The sequence below is a fragment of the Emys orbicularis genome, chromosome 1 (genome assembly GCF_028017835.1).
Source record: "Emys orbicularis isolate rEmyOrb1 chromosome 1, rEmyOrb1.hap1, whole genome shotgun sequence".
Taxonomy (NCBI): Eukaryota; Metazoa; Chordata; order Testudines; family Emydidae; genus Emys; species Emys orbicularis.
The window spans coordinates 138,572,091-138,580,004 of record NC_088683.1 but is presented as its reverse complement, the minus strand read 5'-3'; positions in this window follow the sequence as shown (position 1 = coordinate 138,580,004).

Here is a 7,914-nt window from a genome sequence, read left to right as displayed (position 1 = left end):
GAGTGGTACTGCTTTAGCCACACCCCTATAGTCAGAGCTGTACAACTTACTCCTATAGTCGAGCTCTTACTCACCAATCCCCTTCCTGAAATCCTGGCAGAGAGGGTCAGCTGTCACCATGTGTGCTGAGGATGCACACACCCATGTGCGGTGCCTGAATTATTCTTATTTCCATCCTGGTGCAGCTCAGACTCCAGTCCCCTTCCTGCCCTTACCAGGGCCTGCTGCTAGCAATTCCAGACCTCTCTGCTGTTTTCTGTCCCGTGCCCTTCCCCTGCTGCAGCCCGCAGCTCTCTCCGCTCTCCCTTTATCCCAGACCCCCTGACTCACGGCTCAGCTGGCGCAGGGACGGGGTTGTTAATTTGATCCATGGTGTGTGCCGGGGCACAGAGAGCGGGGGTTGGGATGGGATTCAGTCACTCAGGGTCCAGGTGCCGTGAGCGATCTCAGTGCTGAGAGACACACCGGGTTTCCAAGGGATGGCTGGCACAGGATGTTCCATGTGCATTTCGCTTCCCCTCACATTACTTCCTGGTCTTCTCTGGGGAAAGGAGACATCAGTTGCTTTCTGGTTTTAATCCTTAACTCCCCAGATTCGGGGAAATAAGTAACTCTTTCCTAAAACGCTCTCAGTTCTCTCCATCACCTTAGCTTGCTCAGAAACAGCAATTCCCTCTCATGCCGGGTCAGATCGGATCATTTAGCCCAGCAATCCCGCCCTGACAGTAAAGAGAAAGTGCAAAGAAACCTTGTAATGGACAATTAAGGAATAACCTGCCCCTGTGCTATATCACTAACCCCCAAAGTTACAAAATTGAGTTAGGTCGCCAAAAATCAAGAGATTATTACAAAATATAATTTAAAAATGCATTATGGTGGGGGGGGGGGTTTAATTTGCCTCTGGATTTTGAGGCTTTGGGGTACAGTCAGCTCACCTTTTCAAGCTGTTCTGGACAACCACAGTGGGTAGAAACTTTTTTCTTTCAATGAAAGCTGAGATTCTCATATATTCAAACAACTCCAGCAGCTGGGCCCCTAAAACAAACACTAATTATTTACAAGACTTCCAATAAAATTGTGAGAGGTGTCACCACTGCATGGGGGAAGTTTCTTCCTAGCCCCTAGCATTAATGGGTTGGCCTATACCCTCTAGCATCAGGGATTATCCTCCTTACTCATATTTATTCTATCTAATGTAATTGTGGATGTTCTCATTGTCCATATAAATGTCTCATCCTTTTAAAAATCTTGCTGAAGTCTTGGTCTCAATAATATCTTGTGGCAGTGAGTCTCACAGGCCAATCATACATTGTGCAAAATGTATGGATTCCCTTTAGTCAGCTTTAAAGTTTGTTTTCTGTTTCCTTTCATGTCCATGTGTTCTCCTGAGAAAGTGTAAACAGGAGAGCCTGACTGCTCCTCTTCAGTCCAGTGACCTCGGTCCTATTCCTGTCACTGTTAATGAAGAAAGAGCCTCCTCTGCAGCTCATGCCATCTGAAGCATAGAGGTATGAAGACTTTAGATACACATAATCCCCTTCTATTCCTTGTACTTCCGGGAAAGTGTGTCTCTGATTCTGATTATGGGGGGCTCAGACCCATGTTCGCAAGGCACCCACCCAATATCTCTGCCTGGGAGGGGAGGGGGCATAACCAGTGCCCTCCAATAGGAACAAGTGTTAATTTGCATACTAAGTAGTACATTGAATTATTCATTTTGACATAATTTTGGGGAAAATTCATCATTGGAATAGATTCATAGATTCATAGATTCTAGGACTGGAAGGGACCTCGAGAGGTCATCGAGTCCAGTCTCCTGCCCGCATGGCAGGACCAAATACTGTCTAGACCATCCCTGATAGACATTTATCTAACCTACTCTTAAATATCTCCAGAGATGGAGATTCCACAACCTCCCTAGGCAATTTATTCCAGTGTTTAACCACCCTGACAGTTAGGAACTTTTTCCTAATGTCCAACCTAGACCTCCCTTGCTGCAGTTTAAGCCCATTGCTTCTTGTTCTATCCTCAGAGGCTAAGGTGAACAAGTTTTCTCCCTCCTCCTTATGACACCCTTTTAGATACCTGAAAACTGCTATCATGTCCCCTCTCAGTCTTCTCTTTTCCAAACTAAACAAACCCAATTCTTTCAGCCTTCCTTCATAGGTCATGTTCTCAAGACCTTTAATCATTCTTGTTGCTCTTCTCTGGACCCTTTCCAATTTCTCCACATCTTTCTTGAAATGCGGTGCCCAGAACTGGACACAATACTCCAGCTAGGCCTAACCAGAGCAGAGTAGAGCGGAAGAATGACTTCTCGTGTCTTGCTCACAACACACCTGTTAATACATCCCAGAATCATGTTTGCTTTTTTTGCAACAGCATCACACTGTTGACTCATATTTAGCTTGTGGTCCACTATAACCCCTAGATCCCTTTCTGCCGTACTCCTTCCTAGACAGTCTCTTCCCATTCTGTATGTGTGAAACTGATTTTTTCTTCCTAAGTGGAGCACTTTGCATTTGTCTTTGTTAAACTTCATCCTGTTTAACTCAGACCATTTCTCCAATTTGTCCAGATCATTTTGAATTATGACCCTGTCCTCCAAAGCAGTTGCAATCCCTCCCAGTTTGGTATCATCCGCAAACTTAATAAGCGTACTTTCTATGCCAATATCTAAGTCGTTAATGAAGATATTGAACAGAGCCGGTCCCAAAACAGACCCCTGTGGAACCCCACTCGTTATGCCTTTCCAGCAGGATTGGGAACCATTAATAACAACTCTCTGAGTACAGTTATCCAGCCAGTTATGCACCCACCTTATAGTAAACCCATCTAAATTGTATTTGCCTAGTTTGTCGATAAGAATATCATGCGAGACCGTATCAAATGCCTTACTAAAGTCTAGGTATACCACATCCACAGCTTCTCCCTTATCCACAAGACTCGTTATCCTATCAAAGAAAGCTATCAGATTGGTTTGACATGATTTGTTCTTTACAAATCCATGCTGGCTGTTCCCTATCACCTTACCACCTTCCAAGTGTTTGCAGATGATTTCCTTAATTACTTGCTCCATTATCTTCCCTGGCACAGAAGTTAAACTAACTGGTCTGTAGTTTCCTGGGTTGTTTTTATTTCCCTTTTTATAGATGGGCACTATATTTGCCCTTTTCCAGTCTTCTGGAATCTCTCCCGTCTCCCATGATTTTCCAAAGATAATAGCTAGAGGCTCAGATACCTCCTCTATTAGCTCCTTGAGTATTCTAGGATGCATTTCATCAGGCCCTGGTGACTTGCAGGCATCTAACTTTTCTAAGTGATTTTTAACTTGTTCTTTTTTTATTTTATCTGCTAAACCTACCCCCTTCCCATTAGCATTCACTATGTTAGGCATTCCTTCAGACTTCTAGGTGAAGACCGAAACAAAGAAGTCATTAAGCATCTCTGCCATTTCCAAGTTTCCTGTTACTGTTTCTCCCTCTTCACTAAGCAGTGGGCCTACCCTGTCTTTGGTCTTCCTCTTGCTTCTAATGTATTGATAAAAAGTCTTCTTGTTCCCCTTTATTCCCATAGCTAGTTTGAGCTCATTTTGTGCCTTTGCCTTTCTAATCTTGCCCCTGCATTCCTGTGTTGTTTGCCTATACTCATCCTTTGTAATCTGTCCTAGTTTCCATTTTTTGTATGACTCCTTTTTATTTTTTAGATCATGCAAGATCTCGTGGTTAAGCCAAGGTGGTCTTTTGCCACATTTTCTATCTTTCCTAACCAGCGGAATAGCTTGCTTTTGGGCCCTTAATAGTGTCCCTTTGAAAAACTGCCAACTCTCCTCAGTTGTTTTTCCCCTCAGTCTTGATTCCCATGGGACCTTACCTATCAGCTCTCTGAGCTTACCAAAATCCGCCTTCCTGAAATCCATTGTCTCTATTTTGCAGTTCTCCCTTCTACCCTTCCTTAGAATTGCAAACTCTATGATTTCATGATCACTTTCACCCAAGCTGCCTTCTACTTTCAAATTCTCAACGAGTTCCTCCCTATTTGTTAAAATCAAGTCTAGAACAGCTTCCCCCCTAGTAGCTTTTTCAACCTTCTGAAATAAAAAGTTGTCTGCAATGCAGTCCAAGAATTTGTTGGATAGTCTGTGCCCCGCTGTGTTATTTTCCCAACATATATCCAAATGAATGAATCAAGTCATTGCTATTTCATCTCTGGTGTTTCCCTATGTTTGAAAATATTTTTGGTAAGAGAGAGATGAGTCACCTGGCACTTAGTAAAGATCATCCCGATTTTGGCAGTCACTCCAGGAAGTGCAATTTGTGTAACTGAAACTCTGTTAGTATTTGTTTAATGGGGTTCTTGTTTCTGCAAGAGATCCTCATTTCGCTAGCTTGAATGAAAAGTATGACTGTTCTAAGGTGTTTTGTTTGTGTGTGTGTGTGTGTGTGTGTGTGTGTGTAAAAATAGCACACAGGATAATGCAGTCTCTGCTCCTTATGGTTGGCAGCTGACTAGGTGGGAATCCAAACAATGCCCAGGGCTCTGAGCTCCCTGCATTTCCTGGAGAGGAATGTTGAAGCTGAGGAGCAAAGAACAGAGCCAGAGGAAAAAGATAGGCATCAGTCTTTGATGAGGTGCGTTGAGGGAGTCCAAATGATATCAGGGGCTGTTGGGGCAAATAATTCACTGGAGTGGGTTCTCAGTATGGAGGGAGAAAGCCATAGTAATTCACTGTGTTTCGAGATTAGTTGGGGATGTGTGTTTCTGTGAATGGGTGCAGGGGCAGATTAGTTTTTTGGGCAATGGTTTGTGTGTGTGTGAGGGGGGCAGGACTGGACTGAGGAATAGATACTGTTGGCTTGCGCATAGGACAAGAGCTCCTGGGAAGGATATGATGACATTGATAGCTCACTTTTCACATTTTTATGAAAGTTGCTAGTGCTTGTGGTTGTGAAGAGACACTTGAAGACATGACTCCAGTATAACTGATTTGGGGGCGTCTGCCTGAATCTGCGGAGAGCCGGGAACAATGGGGTGAATTTTCCAAGTCATCTCAATGGCATGTTGATTTCTTTGCCCGCAGAGCCCTGCCAATGTCATCCCAGCAGAGGACTGTGTGTGTGGCAGGAGAAGAGCACATTGGGGCTAGCCATCCAAGCAAACGGCCACTGGGATGGATTTCTGGTAAGTACTAGGGGGCCTTGTGCTGCTGTTCCTGCCTGTGGGGTGGGTGCCAGAGACAACCCTTGATGCTGTTCATGCTGCTCCTGAAAGGGTTGGGGAGATGGGTTTGTTGCCATCCCTTGGGGGGAAAGTGGCTCCATGCCACTGCCTTGCTGGGTGGAGAAGTGGGCCTCCTTTCACTGTTATTCCAAGTGGGGAGTGGGGCCAGAGTGTGAGGTTCACGTGTGAGTGTGTGTTTGTGTGTGCATGTGTGTCAGAGGGCAGGCAGATGATTAATTCACTGAGATATAGTTAGAAATGAAAGCGCTTGGTCATGGAGTGGGGGCTTCCAGCTCCTCTTCTTTAGTTTGGGTCTCAGTATTGTGGAGAGTTCATGGCAGCTCCTCTCTCAATGGGTTGAGTGCACCTGCCCCATCAGCTGCCCCTCTATAGGGATTTGTGAAGTTTCAGCCATTGGTGGCCAGTCATTACTGTAGCTGAGACAGGCAAAGACACGGTTTACACCTGGGGAGGTTATGCCTCTTTGAAACTCAAGGTAAGCTCCCCCAGTGCAAATGGCAACTTTGCCTGTCAGCACTAGTGCTTGCTCTGATACAGCTACAACAATGGCTGCAACCCAGTGACTCACCAGTCTGGGCTGGGCCGGGCCTAAAAACATGTATGCAAATTAAAAATCCCCCCCCCCTTTTTTTCTGAAGATGCTGGCAGGTATGAAGACCCCTGATGCAAACCCTTCTCTTGCTATTCCTCATTGTTGGCATCTCAGTTGAATCTAGGGGCTCAGGACTGTTTTTCAGAAAGAACCCCATCCCCACCCATTGCCTGAGAGGGGGCAGGGCCTAGCCAGAGTTCTCCAATGGGAGCAGGGGCTAATTTGCATGCCAAGTAGGGCCACAAAATGTGCATTTTGACATTATTTCTGAAGTAATTCTTTATAAGATCTAATCAGATTGCTGCTTCAGCTGTCCTTTGAGACCCTAGATTTGAAAAACCAGTACACAGCTGCATCTGCTGGTGCTTACAGTGGCTCTCCCTCGTCTCCAGGAGCTACCCCCCAGAGATGGCAGTAGTTTCTCCTGCTCTCCTCTGCTGACCCCCGTAGCTATTCAGGGAAGAGGAAGATACACTCGCTCGTGCTGCTTAGAAGCACTGTACAGCCAGCCCTGAAGCTCCCATGCTACCCCCACTTGCCCTTCCCCCAGGATTAGCTGGGCAGTAACAAGGGGTTCTTGTATTATGAAAACAGCAGAGCCTGGTAATTCTTCTCTAGTACCATCCCCCTCTCTGTCTCTTTGCACATTCTCATCTTCATTGGTTTGAGAGCCTTCCTTTCTGCATCTCCTGTCATACTTCAGCATCATAAACTCTCCTGTACCTTTGAAAAATGGATCTTTACTTTCTCTGTAGCAAAGCCTATTAATACTTCCCTCCCCCATTAACACACTTAGGAGTGAATGGTTCTATTTATTTCAGCTCCCTGTGCCTCAGTTTTCCCATCTGTCAAGCGCTTTGAGACCTACTTATGAAAAGCATTATGTAAGAGCAAGGTGATGGTGTTATTCAATATACTATATTTTTACACCATTGATTGCTGCATTTCATACCCCCCAGGCTTTCAGCTGTCCTGTAATAGATCCCCTCTTTCATTCCATTTTAAAGCAACCTTTGCCAGGAGAATGGATAAATCCATAGTTAAAGCAAACTGGAGTTTTACTGTGATCCAGTGAAATATTCAGAATCTATTTGCTCCTGCAGATAGGCTATTGAAATGACACACTTCTCTCAAATGCATTTATTAGCTTCAGAACCTTCTAGGCCCCTCTACAGGCAGGAATAAGCAGACTTAATTTGTGTTCTGTGTGATTAAAATAAAATTAAAAAATAAAATTAATGGAGATATCCCATCTCCTAGAACTGGAAGGGACCTTGAAAGGTCATTGAGTCCAGCCCCCTGCCTTCACTAGCAGGACCAATTTTGATTTTGCCCCAGATCCCTAAGTGGCCCCCTCAAGGATTGAACTCACAACCCTGGGTTTAGCAGGCCAATGCTCAAACCACTGAGCTATCCCTCCCCCTGATTAAACAACATCTGGGCTGTTTTATTAGTCTTTGTACACCTGTGATTACAAGAGGCTATTCTCTCTGCATACTTTGCAGAGTGTCTGAGTCTGCTTTCCAGAATCAATGTAACTTAATTTGCACAATAAAGAAACCCAAAGGTTTTAATGCTTCACGGGTTGACTTCAGGTGACTGTCTCCTGTGTCTTCTCTGTCAGTACTATAAATACATAAGAGAAGAAAAAAAAAATCCCTCTTATCCCTCCCAGTCTCTAGTCAATTACCCCCTACAACTCCTCTCCCTGCTATTCTCCTGTTCAGAATCACTCCCCACAACTTGACTGATCACCCAGTGTCTGTTCTCTGCTTTCTCTTCCCTTTACTTCTTACCACTCCCTCTACAAGCATCCAGTCTTTTAGTATGACAGCTCCACCCTCCCTCATGCTTCGAGTTCTTACTAGCCAATGTTCAGAACACCCAATCCCCAAATGAGCAGTAACCTCAGGAACATGTTTGCTTTCCCTCCAATGCTCGATGCTCCAGAAAATGTATTTTGTTAATTGGAAGAGTGACTGATGCACCTAAAAATGCAGCTGCCCCCCTGATTTCTACTCAATGTGGAGACTCTGATGCAATAACAGAAGCACTTTGTTTCGGAGGCTTTCCCCACGCTG